The 27837-nt window shown below is 47.1% G+C and overlaps 1 protein-coding gene and 1 long non-coding RNA gene across 5 annotated transcripts in view; one reads left to right on the top strand and one right to left on the bottom strand.

Moving 5' to 3' along the window:
- Positions 1-15373, top strand: part of LOC140427383 (uncharacterized) — a 149314-nt gene extending 133941 nt beyond the window's left edge. Inside the window, exon 5 of the long non-coding RNA XR_011948478.1 lies at positions 15269-15373. This is a non-coding gene — a long non-coding RNA (uncharacterized lncRNA). The remainder of the gene's footprint in view (positions 1-15268) is intronic.
- Positions 1-27837, bottom strand: part of smyd3 (SET and MYND domain containing 3) — a 1068428-nt gene that overhangs the window by 503477 nt on the left and 537114 nt on the right. The window lies entirely within an intron of this gene.

Below are 27837 nucleotides of genomic sequence, written 5' to 3'. Positions count from 1 at the left end.
GGCCACCAGACCCGCTGTGTTCAGCAACTTCTCCCCGTCTGCTCTGCCTCAGAGCCACACTGTCCCTATTCCTTAGTTCTCCCTCAATGCTCTCACCTTCTGACCTATTGCTCCCGTGCCCACCCCCCTGCCATACTAGTTTAAACCCTCCCGTGTGACACTAGCAAACCTCGCAGCCAGGATATTTATGCCTCTCCGGTTTAGATGCAACCCGTCCATCTTATACAGGTCACACCTGCCCCGGAAGAGCTCCCAGTGGTCCAGATAACGGAAACCCTCCGTCCTACACCAGCTGTTTAGCCACGTGTTTATCTGCTCTGTCTTCCTATTTCTAGCCTCACTGGCACGTGGCACAGGGAGTAATCCCGAGATTACAACCCTAGAGGTCCTGTCTTTTAACTTTCTGCCTAGCTCCCTGAACTCCTGCTGCAGGACCTCATGCCCCTTCCTGCCTATGTCGTTAGTACCAATATGTACAACGACCTCTGCCTGTTTGCCCTCCCCCTTCAGGATGCCCTCTACCCGTTCGGAGACATCCTGGACCCTGGCACCAGGGAGGCAACATACCATCCTGGAGTCTCTTTCACGTCCACAGAAGCGCCTATCTGTGCCCCTGACTATAGAGTCCCCTATTACTATTACTCTTCTGCGCTTTGACCCTCCCTTCTGAACATCAGAGCCAGCCGTGGTGCCACTGCTCTGGCTGCTGCTGTTTTCCCCTGATAGGCTATCCCCCCCGACAGTATCCAAAGGGGTATATCTGTTCGAGAGGGGGACAACCACAGGGGATTCCTGCACTGACTGCCTGCCCTTTCTGGTGGTCACCCATTTCTCTGCCTGCACCTTGGGTGTGACCACATTTACATAACTGCGATCTATGACGCTTTCCGCCACCTGCATGCTCCTAAGTGCATCCAATTGCTGCTCCAACCGAACCATGCGGTCTGTGAGAAGCTCCAGTTGGGTGCACTTTCTGCAGATGAAGCCATCCGGGACGCTGGAAGCCTCCCGGACCTGCCACATCTCACAGTCAGAGCACAGCACACCTCTAACTGACATTGCGTCAATTAATTCAAATTAAAATTAAAATTTGTCTTTTTTTTTTTAAATACTTTTTTTAAAATTTCAAAGTTACTGTCAACTATCTGTTTCCTAGCACTAGATTTCTAATAGAAATCTATATTAATAGAACTGTCATCTTCAAATGGTTAAAAACCCCAAAAATATTTACACTTTGGACACAGTCACTATTGTGAGCTATCAGCACGCTTCTCACTTCACTTGCCCTTGCTTTACATGCGATTCACTTCAGTCACACCAGGAGGATAAAAACTACGCGGACGGGAATCAGCGGAATGTGGAAACCCCCGAGTGTGGGCAACGGTCAACAAAATGTCTGGTGGGCCGCATGTGGTCCCGGGTTTCCCATCATTATTCTGCGCCATCATTTTCACCACCCCGTTAGCTGTCTTTTTACCCGTCCTCTTTTGGCCAAGTTAAAGACTGTCCCTTTCTGTTCTAAAATCTGATTTTCTTCCCCCACCGACGTCTTGGATGTTCACCTGGTCTTCAACCCTTTCGCTTCTACCTGTTGTACAGGGTCTCCCCTGATCCTCCTCTACTCCACTGTACCCATAGCCGGCTCCTCTCTGGAGAACGCCAGGAGATAATCGAACTGGCTCTGCCTTTTGGACAATGAGGAATGGGATGAGAGGAAGCAAATAATAACTTTGCAAAGTTAAGGATCAGGAAAATCTTACTCCTATAACATGGTCGGTACATGGAACAACATCTCCAAGAAAACAGTTGCCCACAGGTCAACTTTGCAGCTTTAACAAGGAATTGTTTACCTCTGTTGGAAAGCAGAATTTAAGATTTGATAAATTTAATGATGGATAGCAGTTTCTTTCCAGAGGAGGCAGTATTTGAAAACCAATGTCACCTAAAGCTCAATTGTCCAAGTTAAACTGCTTACTCACTGACGTAAAATGACAGAATGCCAACACGCACATGTTAGGTCGAGTGGTCTGTTGCTGTATTGTAACTACAGGGGCCGCTCGGTGGCACAGTAGTAAGCACTGCTGCCTCACAGCGCCAGGGACCCGGGATCGATTCCTACCTTGGGTAACTGTATGGAATTTGCATTTTCTCCCCGTGTCTGCGTGAGTTCCTCTGAGTCCCCCCACAGTCCAAAGATGTGTGGGTTAGGCAGATTGGCCAGGTTAAATTGCCCCTTAGTGTGTGCGCAGGTTAGGTTATGATGTTACGGGGATAGGGTGGGGTGGACGGGGCAGTAGAGAGGGGTAGAGTGCTCTTTCGAAGGGTCGGTGCAGACCCGCTGGGCCGAATGTTCTACTTCTGCACTGTCGGGATTCTATGAGGTTCTACTTTGTAATGCTTTATAGACCAGAAGACTTCGACAAATAGCTGGGCGGCAGTTGATGTTTAAACAGGGGCCCAGCACCTAACGATAAAATATATTCTTACAGTGCTGACAATTCTGACCACTGGATCGCTATGTCTTAATATAAGTGAACGCATGCAGGCGGGTAGTGTGTGTAGGTCTATTTTCTCCTCATTGTGTTTCAAAGAGAAACAAGGCTGCAGATTTGTTCCGAGTATAATGACAAACTGAATACAATTTTGTGTGACATTAATCCTCTCACATCTGGCATGCACTGAGTTAGCCATCTATCACTGATCGGTGTCTCTTCAATTAAGCAATGCTGTGCCATTTCACTGTCGAGTACAGTTAAATCCCAAATCTTCAAACTGCCTGTTAATTAGGCATGGACCCCGCCTCGCCCACAATTAGCTCCCCAAACCGGCTGAGTGAATAAGCCTCAGTCTTAAACCCCTTCGGTAAATACTCCACTCACTGCAATGGCGGCACCAGACGCACTGACTCTGACCTGGTTCCCACAGTTGCCAAGTAAATTAGCGTCAATGCCCCGCAAAGATTTTCATCGGATTGACGTCCGATCCTCAGCTCTCTCATTAGTTGGCCTCTCCATCGTCTGCCTGCATTTGCAGTATTGCAGGGAGGTACAAAGAAGCGGGTAATTGGTCTGCAGACAACTTTGCCAAAATTCAAGAGGTGCATTCCTTATTCTGCAGTCCGCAATCAAGTTTTCTGCTCGAGTTAGTGTGGGCGCATTAACCAGACACCAGCTCCCATGGCGACTGGACGACTTCAGGTCCACAAAGCAGCACATCTGAAGCTGCAGCATTGGTGCAGGTTAAGAGGAGGCCATTCAGCCCCTTATGTCAGTGCCAGCTCTTTGATATCGCTATCCAATTCTGATCTATGCTTATGGTCCTACAATCTTTCTTCTCCTTTAATATCTACCCACCTCCCCTTTGAAAGTTATTGCATGATCCCACCGCCCTTTCAGGCAGTGCATTCCAAATCATAACAACAACTTACATTTATATAGCACCTTTAACCTAACAAAATGTCCCAAGGAGCTTCGCAGAGGCATCGTAAAACAAAGTATGACCCCAAGCAACATAAGTACACATTCGGTCGGATAGCCAAAGGTCTTGGTCAAAGGGTTAGGCTTTAAGGAGTGTCCCAAAGGGGGGAGCCAGATTAAGAGCGGCGCAATGTGGGGAAGGAAATCTGGAACTTCAGGACTCCGCAATGGCACAGCCACTGAATGAACAGAAATTTCTACCAATTAAATATTGGGAAGACTGAACCTTTACTTTCAGCCCTCATTCCCAAATCCATTCCCTAGCTACTGATTCCAGCCGTCTCCCTTACGACACTCTGAGACTAAACTGGTCTGGTTGCAATCTCGGTGTCATAGTTGACCCCGCGATGCTCTTCCAACCACTGTGGGTGTACACCCTCACCAGATGGACTGCAGCGGTCCTAGAAGGCGGCTCAGCGCCATTTTCTCAAGGGCAATTAGGGATGGCCATTAAATGCTGGCCTAGCCAGCGAGGCCAAAGTCCTGTGAAAGAATAAGAGGAAATTGTGCCATCACTAAGACCACCTATTTCCACCTCCATAATAATGCCCAACTTCATCCTGGTCTCCAGCGCATCAGCTGCTGAAACCCTCGTTCATGCCTTCATTTCTTCAAGACTCAACTATTCCATTCCCCCCCCGGAAGGTTTCCCACATTCTACTCTTGGTAAACTTGAGGCCATCCAAAAACTCTGCTATCGCTGTCCTAACTCTCGGCAAGGTCCGTTCCCCTGTCACCCGTCGGCTGGCCAAACCACCTTGACTCCCAGTCAATCTGTGTCCTGTTTTTAAAATTCCCACCTTGTTTTCAAATTCCTCTGAGGCTTTGCCCCTCTCTAACTCTAACTCTGTGACATCCTTGACTCTCACATTCCTCTGTGATTGCTGCGCGCCTCTAATTCACTCACTACCTGAAAAGGCTTCTCCTCGGCCTACTTGGTCCATTTGCCAATTTAGTTGATGAAGGTGTGGACAGGTTGGCTGTAATGATTAATATTAATACTGTGGCTACTGGGGAAGGTCAAAGGCTAGAAATACTACGGCGAGTAATTCACCCAAAGCCTGTCCACCATCTACATGGCACAAGTCAGGAGTATAATGGAATACTCTCCATTGGCCTGGATGAGTGCAGCTCCAACAACACTCAAGAGGCTCAACAGCATCCAGGACAAAGCAGCCCCGCTTGATTGCTGCTCCTTGCACAAACATTCAAACCCTCCACCACCGACAAACAGTGGCAGCCGTGTGTGTACCATCCACAAGATGCACTGCAGTAACTCACCGAGGTTCCTTAGACAGCACCTTCCAAACCCACGATCACTACCATCTAGAAAGACAAGAGCAGCAGGTATCTGGGAACCCCACCACCTGGAGGTTCCCCTCCAAGTCACTTACCACCCTGACTTGGAAATGTATCGCCGTTCCTTCACTGTCGCTGGACTAACATCCTGGAACTCCCTCCCTAACAGCACAGTAGTTGTACCTACACCCCAGGGACTGCAGCGGTTCAAGAAGGCAGCTCACCTTCTGAAGGGCAACTAGGGATGGGAAATAAATGCTGGCCTAACCATCGAAGTCCACATCCCACAAATTAATTTTTAATATGAGTTGTCTCATGCTGGTTCCCAGTCTCCAATTACCCGACAGCGCTCAAACGGCAGATATCAGTGTTCATCTGGTGATAAGAAGACAGCCTTACATTTGCATAGTGCCTTTCACAACCTCAGGACTTCACAAAATGGATTCCAGCCAATAAAGTGCTTCTTAAGTGTAGTCATGTAGGAAACACAGTAGAAAAATATGTGCACAGCAAGCTCCCACAAATGCTTTATTCAGGCGAATTTTAGTTGTTGTGGGTTACTGCAAAACTATGAGACTCATACTCATTTACTGGCGATCCCTGCCCCTCACAAACAGGGGCAATTTAGCATGGCCAATCCACCTAACATGCACACCTTTGGACTGTGGGTGGAAACCGGAGGCCCCGGTAAAAACCCACGCAGACACGGGGAGAACGTGCAAACTCCACACAGTGACCCAAGCCGGAATTGAACCCGGACCCTGGAGCTGTGAGGCGGCAGCGCTACCCACTGTGCCACCGTGCCGCCCTGTCAAGCTTCCTGAGTGTTGTTGGAGCCGCACTCATCCAAGCAAGTGGAGAGTATTCCATTACACTCCTGACTTGTGCCTTGTAGATGGCGAACAGGCTTTGGGAAGTCAGGAAGTTCTAAGCTCTGACCTGCCCTGGTAGCCACTGTTGTGTTGTGTACTCTGGGATAACACGGCTGCAACTCGATGCAGTTTTGAGTAAAAGATACTCCAGACGTTGAAGTAAGTTCAATGTGATTTATTGAACCATTAGCACAGTTCTTTATGAGTTCGACTCTCCTTCTAATCTTGCTGTAGTAACTCAGTCTAACTAACCAGTCTGCTCTAAACCACGTGGTGGGTGTGATGCTTCTGATCTGCCCCTGTCCTACTCTCTAAGTGTTATGGGCGAGGCGTTTTCAGAACCCCAAAATGTATCATGGAGTTCAACCAACCTCCCCCTTTAATGTATTTGTTGCTTTTCCTAGCACACAGCTTGTTCCCTAGGTGTGGGATTACAATTATGGACACGTGGGTTTTTAAACACAAAACAATGTTTATTCCATGAACTCAACTTAACATCTTAAATAAACATTGGATCTCTCAGCACCCCTTACTTCAAAGATAACTCAGAAAATATTGCAACAGTAAATAATTCCTCAAAATGTTCCTTCAAACTTCCAAGAGACTTAACACCTTTAAACAGAATCACATCAGGTTAAAGGCTTTACTATTATGAGTTTAAATCACCCAAATGATCGGGAGATAGTCTTTCATGGCAGAGGTCACAGCAAATCCAGCTCACTGCAAAACACAGACACTCCCCAAGCTCTTTTCCTTCAAACCGAAACGTCAAAATGGCTGACCTAAAACCCAGCTCCACCCACACTCTGACATCACTGCATTCTTAAAGGTACATTGCTTAAACATCCATGTCTTAAAGGTACTCTCACATGACACTAAGTGTCGCCTGTGGAAAGAGACAGAGCTTGTGTGCCCTGCCCTTATATATGGGTTGTGTAATGCCCCCTTGTGGTAGTGTCACCTCTGGGTGTCCTGACTGCCCATTGGTCGTGTCCTATTCTATGTGTTCGTTAGCTGTATGTCTGCATGTCATGACGTCTCTGGTGCTCCCTCTAGTGTTTACTTAGTCGTAATGTATTTACATTAACCCCTTGTGTATTTACAGTGATGCATATCACCACCGCCACAGTATTTATATGGCTAGTCCAGTACAGTGTTTGGTCAATGGTAACCCCCCAGAATGCTGGAGAGAGAAAAGACTTGTTACATCGCGTGTAGAATCATAAAATAGTACAACACAGGAAGGTATCTGGGAAAGGCTGGAATGTGGAGTTGAGGTTACAATCAGATCAGCCTCACCTAACCGAAAGGCGGACATGCTCGATGGGCAGAATGCCCCCCCGCCCCGTGCTATTCCGATAAAGGAGCTGAGAGAGATTTTGCAGCTTCGCGCCATCTGTTTCACACAGAGACGTCTATTATTGGAAACATTTTACTAACATCTCCCTCCAGAGTTAATTCATCAAGCATAAATTAATTACATGCAACAAAAGAAATGACATTAACCTGAAAAAATAAATGCCAAGCATGATAATTCCAGCAACTTTGTTTTACTGAGCTGATAATTTGAATCTGTGGAGGGGGTGGGGGGGGGGGGAGCAAGGTGGGAAAGAAGGAGATTAAGTTCTCAACCCACGTAATCTTGGCTAATCCCTTGAGTTATTGAATTCGTAGCGGTGCTTCCGCTCCCAGAGTCGGACTGGTGGCTGCCCCAGTGTGTTTGCAGGTCCTGGGTTTCAGGGAATGGCTCAGAGACAGAGAGGGGGCTGCCTGTCCAGCGCCTAACACCAGGTACCAATGTCCTCCTCAGGGCCTGCAGAGATGTGCCCCCTCACCACACACGCCTCACCCTCCCCAGCGCCGCTGCATTTACAAAATCTCCCAGCCGTGGCTCAGTCTTACCTCTGAGTCAGGGGGTTGGTGAAGCTCAAATCCCAATTCAGAAACCGAGCCATAAAATGTAGGCCGGCCACTCAATGCAGCATTGAGGGAGTGCTGCCCCGTTGCACTGCCAACGTTCAGATGGGACATCAAACCGAGGCCCTGTTTGCCCTCTCCGGGATACATTAAAAAAAAACGAACAAGAGCAGGGCAGCTCGCCCCAGAGTCCTGGTCATTATTCATTCCCTCAACAAACGTCATCAAATTAGATTAGTGGATCGTTATCACCCTGCGGTTTGTGGGTATTTGCTGTGTGTAAACAGGTTGCTGCAGTTTCTACAACAGTAGCCAATCGTATTAGCTGTGCAGCATTTTCTGACACTCTGAGGATGTGAAAGGCGTCATATCAATGCAAGTCTTTCCTTTATTTAATGCTGGCCAGTTGGCATAAGCAAAGACAGGAACTCATCACGAAGCGTGGTTTGGTAGCACCACCACAGACCGAGCTGGCAAGTCCTAAAGGACATAGCTGCTGGACTGGGACAGATGGTGAGAGAATGAAGGGGGAAAACATACTTGACCTTATCCTCACCAACCTGCCTGCCGTAGATGCATCTGTCCATGACAGTGTGGGTAGAAGTGACCACCGCACAGTCCTTGTGGAGACAAAGTCCCATCTTCTCACTGAGGACATCGCCATCATGTTGTGTGGCACTACCCCCGTGCTAAATGGGATAGACTTCGAACAGGTCTAGCAACTCAACACTGGGCATCCATGAGACGCTGTTGGGCCATCAGCAGCCACAGAATTGTATTGAACCACAATCTGCAACCTCATGGCCCGGCATATACCCCACTCTACCATTACCACCAAGCCAGGGGATCAATCCTAGTTCAATGAAAAGTGCAGGAGAGCAAGCCAGGAGCAACACCAGGCAGACCGAAAAATGAGGTGTCAGCCTGGTGAAGCGGCAACACAGGACTACTTGTGTGCCAAACAGCAGAAGAAGCAAGTAATAGACATGGCTAAGCGATTGCACAACGAACGCACCAGATCTAAACTGTGCACTCCTGCCACATCCACCCATGAATACTAATAATAATAATCTTTATTAGTGTCACAAGTAGGCTTACATTAACACTGCAATGAAGTTACTGTTAAAATTGCCATGGTGGTGTGCAATTAAATAACTCACTGGAGGAGGAGGCTCCACAAATATCCCCATCCTCAATGATGGAGGAGCCCAGCACATATGTGCAAAACATAAAGCTGAGGTATTTACTAAATCTTCAGCCAAATATGCCGGACAGATGATCCATCTCGGTCTCCTCCGGAGGTCCCCAGCGTCACAGATGTCAGTCTTCAGCCAATTTGATTCACTCCAGATGATGTCAAGAAAGGGCTGAAGGCACTGTATACTGCAAACGATATGGGGCCTGACAATATTCTGGTGATAGTCCTGAAGACGTGTGCTCCAGAACTTGCCGTGTCCTTAGCCAAGCTGTTCCAGCACAGCTACAACACTGGCATCGATGAGCAAGACATGGACAATATCAAGGCTTGGGCTGAAAAGTGACAAGTAACATGCGTGTCACACAAGTGCCAGGTAATCATCATGTCCTACAAGAGAGAATCTAATAAACGCCCCTTGACATTAAATGGCATTACCATCGCTGATCCCCCACAATCAACATTCTGGGGGTTATCATTGACGAGAAACTGAACTGAACTCGCCACATAAATACTGTGACTACCAGGGCAGGTCAAAGGCTAGGAGTCCTGTGGTGAGTAACTCACTTCCTGATTCCCAAAAGCCAGTCCACCATCTACAAGGCACTAGTCAGGAGTGTAATGGAATACTCTCTGCTTGCCTGGATGAGTGCAGTTCCAACAATATTCAAGAAGGTTGTCACCATCCAGGACAAAGCAGCCCGTTTGATTGGCACCCCTTCCACAAGCATTCAAACCCCTCCCACCAATGTACAGTAACAGCCATGTGTACCATCTACAAGACACACTACAGCAACTCGGCAAGGTTCCTTTGACATCACCTTCGAAACCCACAACCACACCACCTGGACGGACAAGGGCAGCACATACCAGGGAACACCGCCACCTGGCAGATGGTCAGGGAATCCAATCCTGACTTGGAAATACATCACCGTTCCTTCACTGTCGCTGGGTCAAAATTCCTGGAACTCCCTCCCTAACAGCACTGTGCGTGTACCTACACCTCAGGGACTGCAGAGGTTCAAAAAGTCAACTCGCCACCACCTTCTCAAGGGCAACTAGGGATGGGCAATAAATGATGGTCTAGCCAGCGACTTTAGGATGCAAAGTATTGTACACACCCCTGTCTGCATCAATGGTGCCAAGGTGGAGAAGGTTAACAGCTTCAAATTCCTGAGTGTGCACATCACCTAGCTGTGGTCATAAAGCTTCACTTTCCACACACATTACTTTCTTTCATAGAATCATAGAATACAATCATAGAATCCCTACTGTACAGAACGAGGCCATTCGGCCCATCAAGTCTGCACCGGCCACTGAAAGAGCCCCCTACCTCGGTCCAATTCTCCACCCTATCCCCGTAACCCCAACTAGGGGCAATTTAGCATGGCCAATCCACCTAACCTGCACATCTTTGGACTGTGGAAGGAAACGGGAGCACCCGGAGGGAACCCACGCCGACACGGGGACAAGCATATCCATTTAAGTAGCAATCCGTTGCTGGATTTTTTTCCCCCCCGTTTCCCAGTGTGAAGGGCAGTGTATTTGCCCACATTATCCAGGATTGCTCAGAGGAAACATGGGGCTGCAGGACATATCCCGAGGTGCAGAATTCAGAATGTGCGCTTTCATTCAAAAGAGTTATCAAAGCCTGGGTTGGTCTCCCTGCTAAAACAATAGATACACAGACTCTGGAATAATTCAAGAGGCAGTTAGATACAGACAAGGGACAGTAGTTTTCCACTGAAGATGTGCTTGATGTGCCAAAGCGGTTTTAATTATGTTGCAATGTATTTAGTCATAAAATATATCACAACAGGGTCAAGGAGCTAGATAAGTACAGGCAATTATTTATATACTGAAGCTCAGGCAGCTCTTTTTTTTTTTAAAAGTCAGAAATAAATTAAAATGTATTCAGCTTTGTGGTGACTCAATCCTTCATTCCGCTCGTCAGTTACTCCCGCAGTCTCAAATGATCACTGCAGCTTTTCAAACTGAAGGGAATTTTCCTTCACACAAAGTATCATTCGAAGCGAGGCTTCTTGCTCACTGCTTCCATTTGTTCCTTTCTTGTGTGAAGGGAGAAAAGAAGACCTTTGTTCACTGGCATTCGTGGGGGCCTTTCTACGAAAGGACAACAAGGTTTACGTGGCTACCTCAACACCGCAGCAATTCATGCCCCCAAAAGGTTTATTTTCTTGTACCTGTGGTAGCATCCCCTCTCAAGTTCAACAGAAAATAAAACGTGAACATAGAACATAGAAAATACAGCACAGAACAGGCCCTTCGGCCCACGATGTTGTGCCGAACCTTTGTCCCAGATTAATCATAGATTATCATTGAATTTACAGTGCAGAAGGAGGCCATTCGGCCCCCCGAGTCTGCACCGGCTCTTGGAAAGAGCACCCTATCCAAACTCAACACCTCCACCCAACACCAAGGGCAATTTTGGACACTAAGGGCAATTTATCATGGCCAATCCACCTACCCTGCACATCTTTGGACTGTGGGAGGAAACCGGAGCACCCGGAGGAAACCCACGCACACACGGGGAGGACGTGCAGACTCCGCACAGACAGTGACCCAGCGGGGAATCGAACCTGGGACCCTGGAGCTGTGAAGCAATTGTGCTATCCACAATGCTACCGTGCTGCCCTTAAGAACAAATATATCTACACTATATCATTTTACCATAATCCATGTACCTATCCAATAGCTGCTTGAAGGTGTTCCGACTCAACTACTTCCACAGGCAGTGCATTCCAGGCAGTGGAATTGGTGAATTGTTTCACTAACTCCTGAATGCTTTAACACTATTTCTTTTTTTGCTCATTCACAAATTTCACTTGATCCCGAACCCACTGTCTTCTTCATCAAGTAGTCTTGGCCGTGTGTTTCTTTTTTAAACGCTGAAGAGCTCCGTCCGATCCATTTGTACCCTTCTCAGATCCGGACACCGCCATTTGTTAGCAGTCAAGAGACGAGTTATTAAAAAAAGAATCTTTATTGTCACACGTAGGCTTACATCAACACTGCAATGATGTTACTGTTAAAAGCCTCTAGTCGCCACATTCCGGCGCCTGTTCAGGTACACTAAGGGAGAATTCAGAATGTCCAATTCACCTAACAGCACGTCTTTCGGGACTTGTGGGAGGAAATCGGAACACCCGGAGGAAACCCACGCAGACACGGGGAGAATGTGCAGACTCCGCACAGACAGTGGCCCAAGCCAAGAATCGAACCTGGGAACCCTGGCACTGTGAAGCAACCATGCTAATCACTGTGCTACCGTGCCGCTGTGAGCCGTGAGCTGCGTTGTTGGGTCTTTAGATTGGGGTTTATTCCCACAAATTTCTCAGGTAGCAAGTTCCCAACAACTTCAATACGTGCATATGGTGACCAGGCCATTGCTGAGCTCAGTTTGCTCTTGACTGGCAAATGTTCCGTTGTACATTACAAAGCGGTTCCATGCACTACTGATTTCTATTGATTCAAACACCTGTACGAATGTGTCACTGTCGAAATGGAAGATCGATAATGTTCATTAATAAATCCGTTCTATCTGTACTTCCTTGTCCCCAGAGCATATTGTGCGTTAAAAAGGTTATAACCTTCCAGACAGCTTAAGTTGTTAAATTCCACAACCGTCCATTAAAGGTACTGTGTGGTTCCTTCCACACATCGCGGACTAGTGTCTTTGTTCTATTCAACTTTGGGAACATTTTGTTGAGCATCAATCTTTCAGACACCACTCAGCATTGTTCCTGGTCAAACAGAAAGAGAACCAGCAATTAATCCAGACTGCCCTCACAAGCACATTCTCTGTTAACCATTTTGCAACTGGATTCCCTTAACGAAACACTAAAGGCCATCTGCGAACTAAAAGACTGGTGTGTTTTTCTTCTTCTTGTGCTTACGACAAATAAGCATCAAGGCAACATTTGCCCTCTAGTAATGCACACAGAAAACATAACCACATCCAATTAAAGGTGTTCCACAACAAAGACCAATACTCCAAAGTAAACGGCTACAAACCAGGGATAAAAAGCCCCATCCGCTCGAACAGGATCCATAAAGCAGTTTTTGGGAGCCGTATTAAAGGTTCACTTTTAGAATTGACGATGATTCAGAAGCTCGAGTCTGCCCATTAGTGCCACTGTTCAGAGTCAGCCTGCCAACTGGAAAATTCCAGTCTGTACAGGAGTGGGCCCATCAATCCGACCAATGAGTTTCTATCTGCCTTTATCATGCAACCTTGGCCAAGATCCCAGACCAATAAAAAGCGTTACCTCAGCAGGAAATCTGTTTGACAAGTGAGGTGAATTATTAACTTTGTTTGATTGACATCTTAAAGTGATTGCAATAAGTTGTTTGCTTTGTGTGATCTCTTTTGTCAATGTCTCAATGTTTATTTGGGCAGGATTTAAGAGGTATGAACAAACTGAAGCCTCTGTTATTGTCTCTTTAATGTTCTAAAAGGTTTCAGGAACAGCAGATTTATTTTCAAATAAAAGTTTAGAATTTTTTTTCCAGCAGTTCCACATTTGCAATTGTTATTTAAAGCTGAGTGGTTGTATGCATACTCGGTGATTGAATATGGAAGGAGAATGAGTTGGCAGGGAGGGAATGAGGAACTATGTGGAGCGGCTGGGGGGCGGGGGCGGGTGGCGACATGGGAAAGACCTTCTGACTTCCCGAAAAATCCCTGAATCCAGATGATGAAGACCCCTCCGAGGGGTCCTGAACCAAGAAGTATGGAAAGGCTGGTCTGATTCCACCAAAATTGGAGCAGAGGGTGGGAGGAATGGTGCTAGGAGATGGTTGTGTTGGTTGGAGGTCAATCATCTCCGCTCCTGGACATCACTGCAGGAGTTCCTCAGGGTTGTGTCCTAGGCCCAACCATCTTCAGCTGCTTCATCGATGAGCTCCCTTCCATCATAAGGTCAGAAGTGGGGATGTTCGCAGATGACTGCACAATGTTCAGCACCATTCGCGACTCTTCAGATAGTCAAGCAGTCCATGTCCAAATGCAGCAAGACCTGGACAATATCCAGGCTTGGGCTGACAAGTGGTAAGTGATACTCATGCCACATAAGTGCCAGTCAATAACTGTCTCCCCTTGACATTCAATGGCATTAGCATCGCTGAATCCCCCAATATCAACATCCTGGGGGTTGCTATTGACCAGAAACTGAACTGGACTAGCCATGTAAACACTGTGGTTACAAGAGCAAGTCAGAGACTGGGAATTCTGCAGCAGGTAACACCTGACTCCCCGATGTCTGTCCACCACCTACAAGGCATAAGTCAGGAGTGTAATGGAATATTCTCCACTTGCCTGGATCAGCTCCAACAACACTCAAGAAGCTTGACACCATCAAGGCAAAGCAGCCCGCTTGATTTGGCATCCCTTCCACAAATATTCACTCCCTCCACCACTAACACACAGTGGCAGCCGTGTGTACCATTTACAAGGTACACTGCAGGAACTCACCAAGGTTCCTCAGGAAGCACATTCCAAACTCATGACCACAACCATCTGGAAGGAAAGGGCAGCAGATACCTGGGAACACCACCACCTGGAGGTTCCCCTCCAAGTCACTCACCATCCTGACTTGGAAATATATCGCCGTTCCTTCACTGTCGCTGGGTCAAAATCCTGGAGCTCCCTCCCTAACAGCACTGTGGATGTACCTATGCCACATGGACTGCAGTGATTCAAGAAGGCAGCTCACCCCCACCTCCTGGAGGGCAATTAGGGATGGGCAAGAAATGCTGGCCAGCAACTCCCACATCCTGTGAATGAATTTCTATAAAAACAGACAGGTGAAAATATAACAGTCGGGATAGTCCAAGCCAGCATCACAATGAGCTTCTTGCTATGAAGGTTAGAATAGTGCAATTGCATTCCTGGTCACAGGATTCAGTGAATGGTTTTTCAACAGAAACTGAGGAAATTGCTCAACGCACAGATGGCAGAGACAGAGGAGCAGAAATAATTAAAATACCAAGTAATCAAAAGCGCAGCACTGAATCACACCTTAGGAGAGAAATGGGCTGAATTCTCAATGTCCAATGAGCTGAGGTCAGAGACAGGCAATCCTGTCATTTTTCGCCCTCAGCTGGCGTGCCAGTTTGCCAGCATGGTCCCACTTTTGGGAAGGCCAGGCTGGCGGTTGTCATGCTAAATGTGACTATGCGGCCTAATTCCCCCGGTGCAGACTAAGGCTTTCTAGTTGGCAGGTGGCCGAAAGAGGCCTCCCCACGGTAGACTGAGTGATGGAACTGAAGGGTGGTAAGGGGATTGTTGCGGGTCAGCCCTCCATTGGCCTTTTGAGGGCACCTCTGTGCTGAAACGCCTTTGCTCTCCCTGATCTGCATCGGCTGCTGCCACTCTCCGAGTGCTGGAAGGCCTCCCATTGGCCTTCCTACATTGGAAGCCCGCCCACCATCCTTAATTGGATAACGAGTCCACCCAATGGCAACTGACTAGCCTTTTCTTTTAACAGCGTGGCAATGCGACTTCGTGACCTGGAATCTCTCCAACATTGGGTTCCCAATCCTGGGCGCACCGGTGACTATTCTTCACAGCTTTCGTCTGATCCTTCATACGTTTTGCTCTTTCGATCGTGTGCAATCTGCCAGCCATCAAATCACTTTCCCTTCACTCCGGTAAGTCGATCCATTTCTTCCTTTTCCACCTAAAGTGGCCCAGGATTGCCAATTTCATTGGCTTCATTTTGAGTTCCTTGCCTTCGTTCAAAGCCATCAGTTGCTAGTTGATTTTTAGGGATTTTACAGACGGTTTCCTAAGCAACTGTATTTGCACTCGCAGAGAAATGATATGGCAGCTGATTGGTTATGTATGACAGCAGCTGGCAGCTATTCAATTGATTAATTCTTGTTTACTGTTCCTTGTACAATCACTCCAGTTCTACCATTTTAATTTTGACAAAGTAATTCTTAAGCAGAGCATCAATTATTAGAATGGCAACTTACACTGCTAGACTCCCAGGGTTAGTCACTTTCCTTGTGTATTCACAATAAACTTCTCAAAGCTCTTCTGTCAGGTCCACACTGAGCAATGGAGGTGCACGGCCATTGTTGACTTATGTAATCTCTTTGAATGTGTTCTCGTTGGTGATTGAGTTACAGATCAGCTTTTTATATCTCCAGCCACTGTAATTTGCCATGGATTGGCAAAGGTATGAGAATGGAAGCAGGTGGGGCAGTAGCGGTTCCCTTAAGCCAGCTAAAATCGACATACAACCAATCGCGACAGGTTTTGTTGCTTTGCCATGGTTTGACGTGGTGAAGGGACTTGCGTGCTCTCCAGGATCCGTTGAGCGATTCCACCAGCAAGTCCTTGCTCTTGGTAGGGCCACCCATGGCAGCAAGGTTTGTGGCGAGGGAGGAGGAAGGTGCCAGACAAGGTACAGTCCAAAAGGTCCACAGCTGCAGAATAGGGGAAGAATGATTTGCCGGTTATGACGCAGGATGAGGGCCTCCGAGGCCTGACACCGAAATCTGAACAGCAGCAAGTCAAGATCGCGGGGAGTATGACAGTCTCCGCATTAAACAAAGTCACATCCATGGCTTCGGATTGGTGACTGGGACAGGGCTGTGAACCTGGGAGGTCCCGAGTTAAGAATCTGCTGAGATGGGACAGATGCAGGAAGGCCGTTGGAGAAGAGATTGTTTTGTTACCTGTATGGCAGGTAACATGTGCTACTCAATTCAGTTACAGCAAAGGCTTTCGGAAGAAGGCTCAAAGTCGTCCAGAAGTTTTACATAAAGTTTATTGAGTAACACAACTTAAATAACTGCGTGAGCTTTAAGAACTGTACTCGTAGAAAGGTTACAACTTTTCTATACACTACCACTAGGCCTGACCACACTAGCAGCCCTGAGCTAAATGTCTGCCTTTGTTCTCCTCACAGTCTTCTCAGCCCAAAGAGCTTGAGGGCTGCTTGCTTCCCCCTTTATAACCACCAGTGCTGCCCCCTAGTGGTCTTTCCATTTCCCATCAGCCCCTTCTGTACATACCCATGTAAAGATCACTACAGAGATATCCTTGGGAAGGGTCCCAGCTTCGATTCCCGGCTTCGGTCACTGTCTGTGTGGAATCTGCACATTCTCCCCGTGTCTGCTTGGGTTTCCTCCGGGTGCTCCGGTTTCCTCCCACAATTCCTGAAAGACGTGCCTATTAGGTGAATTCTCCACCTGTGTACCTGATCAGGTGCCAGAATGTGGCGACTAGGGGATTATCACAGTAACTTCATTGCAGTGTCAATGTAAGCCTCCTCGTGACACTAATAAAGAGTATTATTATTATTATATTACGATGCCCCAATAAACTTCTCTGCCAAACAAGGAGCCCTGTCATAAAATTGCGCAAGGAAAGAAAAACTGACTGGACATCTTTGCTGCAGGATTTTACACAACACTGTCTTCAATCCCACTGAATAGAAATGGGTTGATATTTATTGATAACATGCCGATGAAGAATCGTAGGCAACCACTTGCCGTGCCGAAATAGGCAGTATTCCCACTTCACTGTGAAAGAACAAACAGGAGCAGTGCCAGACCACACAGTCCATCAAGCCAAACACCAGTGGGTTTCCTCCGGGTGCTCCGGTTTCCTCCCACAGTCCAAAGATGTGCAGGTTTGGTGGATTGGCTAAGCTAAATTGCCCTTAGTGTCCCCCAAAAAAAGGTTAGGTGGGGTTACGGGGATAGGGTGGAGGTGTGGGGATAGGGTTGAGGTGTGGGCTTAGGTAGGGTGCTCTTTCCAAGGGCCGGTGCAGACTCGATGGGCCAGATGTCCTCCTTCTACACTGTAAATTCTATGATTCTATGGTAACACCTTTAATGCAGCACAATGTCTCAAGGCACAATTTGAAACCGAGCTCATCAGGAGATAGCAGGGCACATGGCCAAGGGCTGGGTCAAATGGCTTTGTTTTAGGAGGCATCTGAAAGCAGGCGAGAGTGGTATAAGGAAGAGATTTCGGAGTTTAGCACTCAAGACAGCTCAAGGCACGGCTGCCAATAACGGAACGATAGAAATTGGCAACATACAGGAGGTCAGAATTGAACTCACAATTAGATATTAAGGACGGTTTCCTAATTATTTTCTGAAGGCAATAACACTTGGAGAGAAGTGATGGGACTGCCGCATGTCAGCATATTACTGCAGCTGGCAGCAATTCAGCTGATTTGTGATTGTTTGTTGTTCCTTGTACAATTACTCCAATGCGTAAAATTGTCATTGAGCTAATTGGAGACTTAAGCATAGTGGCAATTATAAAAATTGAAATGCTTCCACCAGCAGGTCGGTCAGTTACCAGAGGACGCCGATTTTTAAGATAATTGGAGTTGAATCTTCAGCGAATGTTCTCTGATCTGAGCCGTTTGTTTTCGAACGGGTTGACGTATTTAAATAACTGGGAAATTTGGGCTTGGAGCCCAGTTCAGGCTCAGCGTCAGCTCCCTCCCGTCACATTCAATCCATTCTCAGAACTGCTTTCCTCCACTTCTGTGATGTTGCCTGTCCCTGGAGTCGCAGCACAGGAGGAGGCCATTCAAACCATCGAGCCCATGCCGGCTCTCTACCACGGCAACTTAGCAAGTCTGACTCCCCTGCCCTGTCCCCGTGGCCCCGCAACTATTTTTCTTTTGACTGTTTTATCCAATTTCCTTTTATAAACCCCCATTGTATCTGCTTCCACCACATTCTCCGGCTGTGCATTCCAGATCCTAACCACTCGCTGCGTAAATAAACATCATCCCCCAAGTTGTTTTTGTTTATTTTGCCGATCACCTTCGAGCTGTGTTGTCTGGTCCTTGACCCATCAGCCAATGGGAACAGTGTATCTCTCTTTCTACTCTGTCCAGGCGCTTCATGGTCTTACTGAAATTGTGAGGTGACCTTATTGAGGGGGATTTGATACAATTGATGCTGGGATGTTGACACTTGTGGGAGAGACGGGAACTAGGGAACATAGGTTTTAGAACAAGACATCTCTCTCAAGATAGAGATGAGGAGAATGTTTTTCTCTCAGAGGGTCATTAGTCCGTGGAATTCTCTTCCCCAGAGAGCAGTGGAGACTGGGTCAGGGAATATATTCAAGGCAGAGTTAGACTTTTTATAAACATGGCAGTCAAGGATTTTGAGGAGCAGACAGGAAAGTGGTGTTAAGGCCACAATCAAATCCACCACGATCTTACTGAATGGTGGAGCAGGCAGGCGCGAGGGGCTGAATGGCCCACTTATGCTCCTTATGATTTTGAACACCGCTTTTAAATCCCCTCTCAACCTTCACTCCCAATGTAGTCCTATGGAGCTAACCTTCAGGCTGTGTCACTTGTTCTATTTATGTGGCCTATATGCAGCGGTGTGGCACAGTGGTTAGCACTGCTGCCTCACAGCATCAGGGACCAGGGTTCAATTCGAGCCCCGGCTTACTGTCTGTGTGGAGTTTGCATGTTCTCCCCATTTCTGCATGTGTTTCCTCCGGGTGCTCCGGTTTCCTCCCACAGTCCAAAGCTGTGCAGATTAGGTGGATTGGCCATGCTAAATTATCCCTTAATGTCCAGGGACACGCAGGTTAGGTGGGGTTATGGGTAGGGTACTCTTTCAGAGGGTCGGTGCAGACTCGATGGGCCAAACGGCCTCCTTCTGCACTGTAGCAATTCTATGGTTCTATCACTTGTTGTGAACCAAGCAGTAACCCGCTCATTGGTCAAGTACAATGCAGCTTGGGACACATTCTCTTGCTGTTTAGCATCTTTGAGCATGCCCAGAATGGCTACATTTGAATAATGGGAAAGACTTTGGTTCCTTATATCCTACCCACATTATAAAAAAAATAAACATGCCAAGTATTGTTTGTTTTATTGTGTAAAATGCATCAGGGAGGTGATGTCTTCTGCAACTGAAGAACTGCACACACCAATTAATAAATGTAATTGGACACTTAAGCACACATGTATTTTGAATAGAAAAGTGCTCATTAAAGCCAGTGTCACGCACAATGGTTGATAACGGGAAGAAAAGAGGTAGTTTGAAATCATGTTGGGTCAAATTCCCGAGGACCTCCCCCTCGCTAACAGCATTAGGGTGTACCCGCAGTGGCTCAAGGCGGCACCTCAATACCTTCTCCAATAGCAGTAACTTTCCAAGGTCCTCGGACAACAACTTCCAAACCCACGACCACTACCATCTAGAAGGATAAGGACAGCAGATACCAGGGAACCCCACCTGGAGGTTCCCCTCAAAGTCACTCACCACCCTGACTTGGAAATATATCGCCATTCCGTCACTGTCGCTGGGGCAGCATCTTGGAACCCCCTCCCTAACAGCACTGTGGGTGTACCTACACCTCAAGGACTGCAGCGGTTCAAGAAGGCAGCTCACCACCACCTCCTGAAGGGCAACCAGGGATGGGCAATAAGAATTTAAAAAAAATTAGGGCTGGGTAATAAATGCGAGCCTTGCCAGCAATACCCAATCCCCACGAATGGATGTGAATAAAAACCTGACAGTAGTTAATGTCCCATCAAAAAGAGAGTAATGAACTGACTAGCATCATTCCTGTTGTCACTTGCAGCGGAAAATAGAAAAATATTAGATCCAGAATACATTAAATGAATAGTGGCACTTCAGCCGTTTGGATTGGGGGGGGGGGGGGGGCAGATTTATGGCAATAGCACAACTTTCTTCCACAGCATTTAAAAATACATTCAAAACCCCTTCAAACCCACGTCACCCTTGGTTCAGATGGTAGCACTCTCACTGCAGGGTCAGTTAGTTCTGTACAAGTCTCAATCCAGGGCTTGAGCACAACAACCATGCCAGGTCCTCAGTGCAGCGCTGAGGGAGGGCTGCACCCTCTGAGGTTTCCAATGAGATATTAAATTGAGGCCTTCCCTTCCAAGAAAACGTGACAGATCCCAGGGCACTTCAAAAAGCAGGGGTGCTATCCGCAGTATTTATCCCTCAATCCACATAACAAAAGCAGATGATCTGCTCGTTTCACGTAGTTGCTTGCGGGAGCGTGCCGAGTGTAAATTAGCTGCCATGTTTCCTACGTTACAACAGTGACTGCACGTCAAACATATCTAATTGGCTGTAAAGCACATTGAGATGTGCTCCAGCAGTTGTGAAAAGCATTGGAAATCTGGAACTGTTTCCTCTCAAAGGTTTGCCGATGTTGGGGGCAATTAGAGCATTGAAGGCTAGGATCGACAGAACATTGTTCAGTTATATATCACGGTGTCATACTCTCACAGGTACACTCTGGAAGATCACCGACATGTAAGAGAACAGCTTCTAGCAGCTTGATGCGAAGAGTGCCGTTGCGACCAAGCACATAAAGGGTCTCAAGGCTAGAAATGCCATGTAGGCTGACAAATTTCACCTATCTGCTGCTTTAATACCACCAGATTTGCATCTACTTGCAACCTCAACATGCCTAATATTTGACCCCTTATTGAAGACAACATTTAAATGTCTATGGTCCGTTGGCTCAAAAGCATCTTCCTTATATCAGTTTTAAATATGTTTTTCTCTCATTTACATCAAGATCGAACGGACAGAATCCATGGTCTTTTAATGTTTACATCCAAGCATATGAATTAGGAGTAGGCCATTCGGCCCCTCGTACCTGCTCTGATGGTGGCCTCAACTCCACTTGTCTGCCTAACCGCCGATAACCTTGTCAATCAAGAATCTATCCAACTCAGCCTTGAAATATCCATTGGCCCATCCCTCCACCCCCCTCTGGGGAAGAGAATTCTACCAACCAACGAGCCTTATTTTTAAACTGTGCCCCCTCATTCTCGACTTTCCCGCAAGGAGAGACGCCCTTTCAGTTCCCCTCCGGAGGTCAGAGCTGTTGGTTCATCATAAGTTACAATTAGCTTGCGATGCCTCACCCTATGGGGATGGTGCAGTCGCTCGCTCATTACGCCGCCAGGAGAGGAACGACCGTCAGCCATTTGCTTCACGGATTCTTATTAGCGCAGAAATGAATTACGCGCAGCTGGAAAAGGAAGCTTTGAGCATCATTTTTGGTGTAAGAGGATTCTACAATTCCCTTTATGGGCATCATTTTACCCTGTTGACGCAGCACCGACCGTTGACTACAATCTTTGGGTGGTAAAAAGTTATACCTTCTTTGGCAGCTCGTGAATATTGTACCTGTGACTTCATCTCAAGTTCAAAGATATACAAGATCCGATCCAGTGATGGGGAAAATGATGAACTTGGTCCAAAAAGGTTCGCCGTCAGACATCCGTAGGAGAAATCAAGCCCTACATCACACGAAGACTTGAGTTGACAGTGCACAATGGAGTTCCCTTGTGGGGAATCCGTGTGATTATTCCTCCATGCTTACGTAGCAGAGTCATTCGCCGACTGTATGAGGGACATCCTGGTGTGGTAAGGTGAAGATATTAGCATGCAGTTATTTTTGATGGCCAGGATTAAATTGAAGAGAAAGTTGGGCCATGCCAATCTTGGTCAAAGCTAAGGAACACTCCACCATTCCAACCATTACATCTGTGGGAATGGCCAACTCAGCCGTTGCAGAGAATACACATCGATGATGCTGGTCCACTGGAGGTCACATGTTCTTAGTGAATATGCTTGAAACACTCGAAAGAGCCAGAAGTCGCGATAATGAAGTTAACGCTGAATGAGCAGACCATTGAGAGACTAGAGGAAATATCTGCAAGATTTGTAACACCGGATCAGATTGTCAGTGATAATGGCACACAGTTTACTTTGAAGGAATTTAAGGACGACTTGAAAGGGATATACACCAAATTGTTATGGGCCAGGGTTTCGCGAACCCCAAACTGTATCATGGAGTTCACCTGACCCACAACCTTTAGTAGATTGTGGTATGGGGAGCACACACCCTACTCTGCAGGTGTGGTACAGCAGAAATGGAAAAGTATTTTTTAAAGCAAAACAATGTTTATTCCATGAACTCAAGTTAACCTTTTTAAAACATAGTGAACATCTGAGCAACCATTAATTAAAATACAACCCCCAAAGAATACAACACTAAGTAATCCTTAAAAACTTCCCAAACAACATCCAGAAGACAAAAGAAACACCTTTTAACAGAAGCACATCAGGTTAGCATTCATTACTGAGAACATTTATAATTCTGAATTCACCAAATGATCAAGAGATAGTCTTTTCATGGCAGAGAGAATAGCAGTACACCTGCTTTGTCTGGCTTCAGCTCCAACGCTGAAAAAACGAAACCAAAAAAAAAAACACACCCAAGCTTTTCTCAAAGTGAAACTAAAAAGCAGAGCCAGAGCTCAGCTCCACCCACACGCTGACATCACTGCAGTAACATGAGCAGGCAGACATTTCTGAAAGTGACATTCTCATGACAATATCGAATCAGCTCCATATCATCCAGCAACAAATGGATTGGCCAAACGTTTTGTGCAATCATTAAGGCAGAATATCAAAGAACATGGGAACATTATCAAGAAGAATAAATAAATTTCTAATGTCTTATCGGAACACTGTACATGCTACCACGCAGAGTTCACCGACAATGCTGCTGTTCAAGAGGGAACTATGAACACAGTTTGATTTGTTAACTCCACCTGATACTTCAGAGGTTGTCAAACGACAACAACACAAATTGCTCGGAGGGAGAAAATCTCTAAAAAGTGATTTTCAACCAGGGAGAGAGTGTTAGCTCGGAGCTACATCACCAACGAGAAATGGGCACCAGCTATGATCCAAGCAAAGGCAGGTCCGATATCATACACCGTACAGATGACAAAAGTGTTTGGTTGATCAGTTACTTACTCGCAAAGTGAGTTTGGAGAAACGTCTCCAGAAGTTCGCTTTAGAAGATCTGGAGTGCTATACCTTGGATCAGAGACCAGAGACAGTGACAAATTCAGATTCCGTTTCTGAGGACTTTTCAAAGCCTATATGGACAGATACTGGAATAACTACTCAAGAAGTACCATCTACGGAAAAGAATGAGGACCCTTCCGAAGTGGCAAGTAGCCAAGTTCAAGAACACCCAATTCGACCAAAAAGGAATAGACGTCACCACAGAGACTTATTGAATTAGATATATGTATTGTTATGGGGAGGCGTTTTCAGAACCCCAAAATGTATCATGGAGTTCAACCAACCTCCCCCTTTAATGCTATTGTTGCTTTTCCGAGCACCACGGCTTTTTATCCAGGTGTGGGATTACAATTATGGACACGTGGGTTTTTAAACACAAAACAATGTTTATTCCATGAACTCAACTTAACCTCTTAAATAAACATTGGATCTCTTAACACCCCTTACTTCAAAGATAACCCCCAAAATATTACAACACTAAATAATCCTTCAGTTATTCCTTTCAACATCCGTGAGACTTAACACCTTTAAACAGAAACACATCAGGTTAAAGGCATTACTTTTATGAGTTTAAATCACCCAAATGTTCCACAGATAGTTTTTCATGACAGAGATCACAGCAGATCCAGCTCACTGCAAACACAGACACACACGAGCTCTTTTCAAACTCAAACTAAACTGCAAAATGGCCGAACTAAAACCAAGCTCCACCCACACTCTAACATCACTGCATTTCTTAAAGGTACATTGCTGAAACATCCATTTCTTAAAGGTACCCTCACATGACACTATCGAAATAATACATCAGGAGATCTGCTGTACAAATGTCAATTGTTGTTGTTGCACTAATGAAGTAAAGGGGGAGGGGTGTTATGTATCAGGGAATACATTCTTGCTGGTTATGCGTCACGTGATGTGTAGTGACATCATAGATACATAGAATTTACAGTGCAGGAGGAGGCCATTTGGCCCATCGAGTCTGCACCAGCCCTTACTCAAGCCCAACCTTCACTATATCCCCATAACCCAACCTAACCCAAGGGCAATTTAGCATGGCCAATCCACCTAACCTGCACATCTTTGGACTGTGGGAGGAAACCGGAGCATTCGGAGGAAACCCACGCAGACACGGGGAGAACGTGCAGACTCCACACAGACAGTGACCCAAGCCGGGAATCGAACCTGGGACCCTGGAGCTGTGAAGCAACCACTGTGCTACCGTGCCTCCCCAGCAGAGTGTTTGCGCGGGCTTTAGGCAGATCACCATTTTGATGGTACAGCAATACCCTTAAGAAACTTCTCATCGTGTTTTACAAGAATCCAGAGTGTGGTCACCTCCAGACCATTTCCCTTGCGGAAATAAAGATAATATAACGCCCCCACGTTTCCAGGCCCTGCATTCCAGACCTGAACCACTCGCTGTGTGAAAAGATTTTTTCTCACATGACATTTGCTTCTTTTGTAAATAATTTTAAATCTGTGCCCTCTCGTTCTTGATCCTTTTACGAGCAGGAACGGCTTCTCCATATCTACTCTGTCCAGCCTCTTCATGATTTTGAACATCTCTATCAAATCTCCTCTTAGATTTGTGCCCTGTGCTCACCCCAGTCCAACGCCGGCATCTCCACATCAAATCTTCTCTTAGCCTTTGTAGCCATCTGGGATGGCCACTTCCCGATTACAAAATCCCGATTTGCAAAGATTGCAGGGAAAATTGACAATACTGAGAAAACAAGCAGGTTCAGGGTTTGTCTGTTAATTAGAGCCGCAGCTCCCAGACAAGACCAAAACTGCAAACCTATTAGCATACTAATGAGCCATCTCTGGGGACAAAAGAGTAACATTTAAGTAAACGATACTAAGGCAGACACCCCGGCGCCAGAGGAGACCAGAACAAAGCAGGCCAACGGCCACCTAGCACACGCCCAGCCATCAGGGCACCCACCCCTTTATTGGAGGAAATCGATAGGAACGATTCAGAAACGGCCCAATTAATTGGGGCCAAGTTCAAGGCCCGCCCAAAAGCGCGCGAAGCCCCTTTTGGGTATAAGAAGGATCCCCCAAGAGAGAATCGTTCTCTTGGCTCCGGCTCTCACCGAGGAGAGACCTGCCCAACAGCTGCACCAGAACAAGTAAGTCCAAGGTCAACGCACTCGACCAGACAGACGACCTTAGCTGTTATCCCGTACCAGTTCCACCCCAGCAGCATCAGAACCGAACAACGGCCATTGTTCCTCTGACTGAGTGGGCGCCCGAAGCTAAGTATAGGCTTTAGCAGTAGTGATAGTTTAGTCTGTAGAGTTTTGTGCATGAGTATATTTAACTGTGTGTGTAAATAAATAAGCATTTGACTTTGAACTAACTAACTGGTGTATCGCGTCTTTGATCAGTATTCGGTTTGAACCTTGTGGCGATATCGAAAGATACCTGGCGACTCTAGAGCAAAACGTAGGAAGGCGACCATATTGACTGCCATATTCAGAGCCAAATAAAGAGAAACACAATGAGCAACACCTTCTTCTCTCCAAGTAGAACATTCCCAACATCTCCAATCCATCCTCGCAACTGAAGTTTCTAATCACTGGAACTATTCTTATAAACCTCTTCTGCAAACCCCCCCCCCCCCCCAGCCCCCCCCGCCCCCCCGCCCCCCCCCACCCCCCCCCACGCCCCCCACCCCCCCCACCCCCCCACACGCCCCCACCCCCACCCCCCCCACCCCCCACACGCCCCCCCCACCCCACCCCCCAGTGTGTTCACATCCTTCCTCCAGAACAGTACATAATATTCCAGCTTAACACCAAAATATGGGAACAGTACAACCCATTAACATACGTTAATTTCAGATGAATAATTATTGCAATAAATCCCGATTAAACTCTTCTTGTCCCCATTTCTCCATCCTCATCACCCCAATCCCACTTGCCCCTGGCTCTGCACTTTCTCAGAAGCTGTTCATCTCCAGCTGTTTCAGGATGATTGGTTGTTGACCCGAGACAAGGGGCTGTAGTCTCCGCTGTTGCGATTCTCCGTTGTGCCCGGGGATTTCCCGACGGTGTGGGGCTGCCCACAGTGGGAAAACCCATGGGCTGCCTGGCGGGATGGAGAATCCCGGGGGTGCGCCGCACCAGAAGTCATAGATTTTACAGTGCAGAAGGAGGCCATTCAGCCCATCGAGTCTGCACCGACTCTTGGAAAGAGCACCTTACTTAAGCCCACACCTCCACCCTATCCCCGTAACCCCACCTAACCTTTTTTGTGGACTCTAAGGGCAATTTGTCACGGCCAATCCACCTAACCTGCACATCTTTGGAATGTGGAAGGAAACCGGAGCACCCGGAGGAAACCCACGCAGATATAGGGAGAACGTGCACACTCCGCACAGACAGTGGCCCAAGCCGGGAATCGAACCTGGGACCCTGGAGCTGTGAAGCAATTGTGCCAACCACTGTGCTACCGTGCTGCCCGTAAATCTGGTGCGGTGGGACGGAGAATCCCGCCCAATAACTGTTTCTCTCTCCACAGGTGCCTCCCGACTAGCTGAGGACTTCCACCATTTTCTGCCTTTCTATTTCTGTTTATTACTTCCTCCAGTCTCGGCCTCCTCGGAGCAAAGGTGGCCAACCATGCGGTCATCAATTCGATAGCGCCGCCTCTTTGGAAATCGCAGCGGACGGGCAGAAGGCTGGATCGGGAAGTTAACGACGGTCGCCGGGGAAACGCACACTTTCAGGCGCACGCTGGTTCACTGCTCTGGATTTCTCATCTTGTTTTCTTTCAAAAAAAATATATAAACACAGCATTGCCAGCACCTTTGTTAATGATCTGCAGGCTCGGCAAGCTGCTAGGGTCCACTTCCTGCACGCAGCGGCTGTGATCGTGTGTGTTGCCAGTCCTCCAACACTTCCGCTCCTCAGCTCAGTGGAACGGCAAATGAAAAATGAGCTGGTGCAGATAACAGATTGCCTCACGTACTGCAGCGGCAGGTAAAGGCATTTCAAGGTGCTCGTGGCTATCCTGTGGGCGAGAGTGAGAGGGAGCTGCGCGTGGCAACGCAACGACGAGCAGACACCTTCAGATGAGGATCCGAGGATCCGAGCCCCCTCCCCACCCCACCTTTTGTCTTTTCTGCGACGGGGGAAATGAGGTTATCGTTTTTGCGAACGGACCCAGTGATGCA

The sequence above is a fragment of the Scyliorhinus torazame genome, chromosome 1, assembly GCF_047496885.1.
Source record: "Scyliorhinus torazame isolate Kashiwa2021f chromosome 1, sScyTor2.1, whole genome shotgun sequence".
Lineage (NCBI taxonomy): Eukaryota > Metazoa > Chordata > Chondrichthyes > Carcharhiniformes > Scyliorhinidae > Scyliorhinus > Scyliorhinus torazame.
This window is presented reverse-complemented; position numbering and strand designations above follow the sequence as displayed.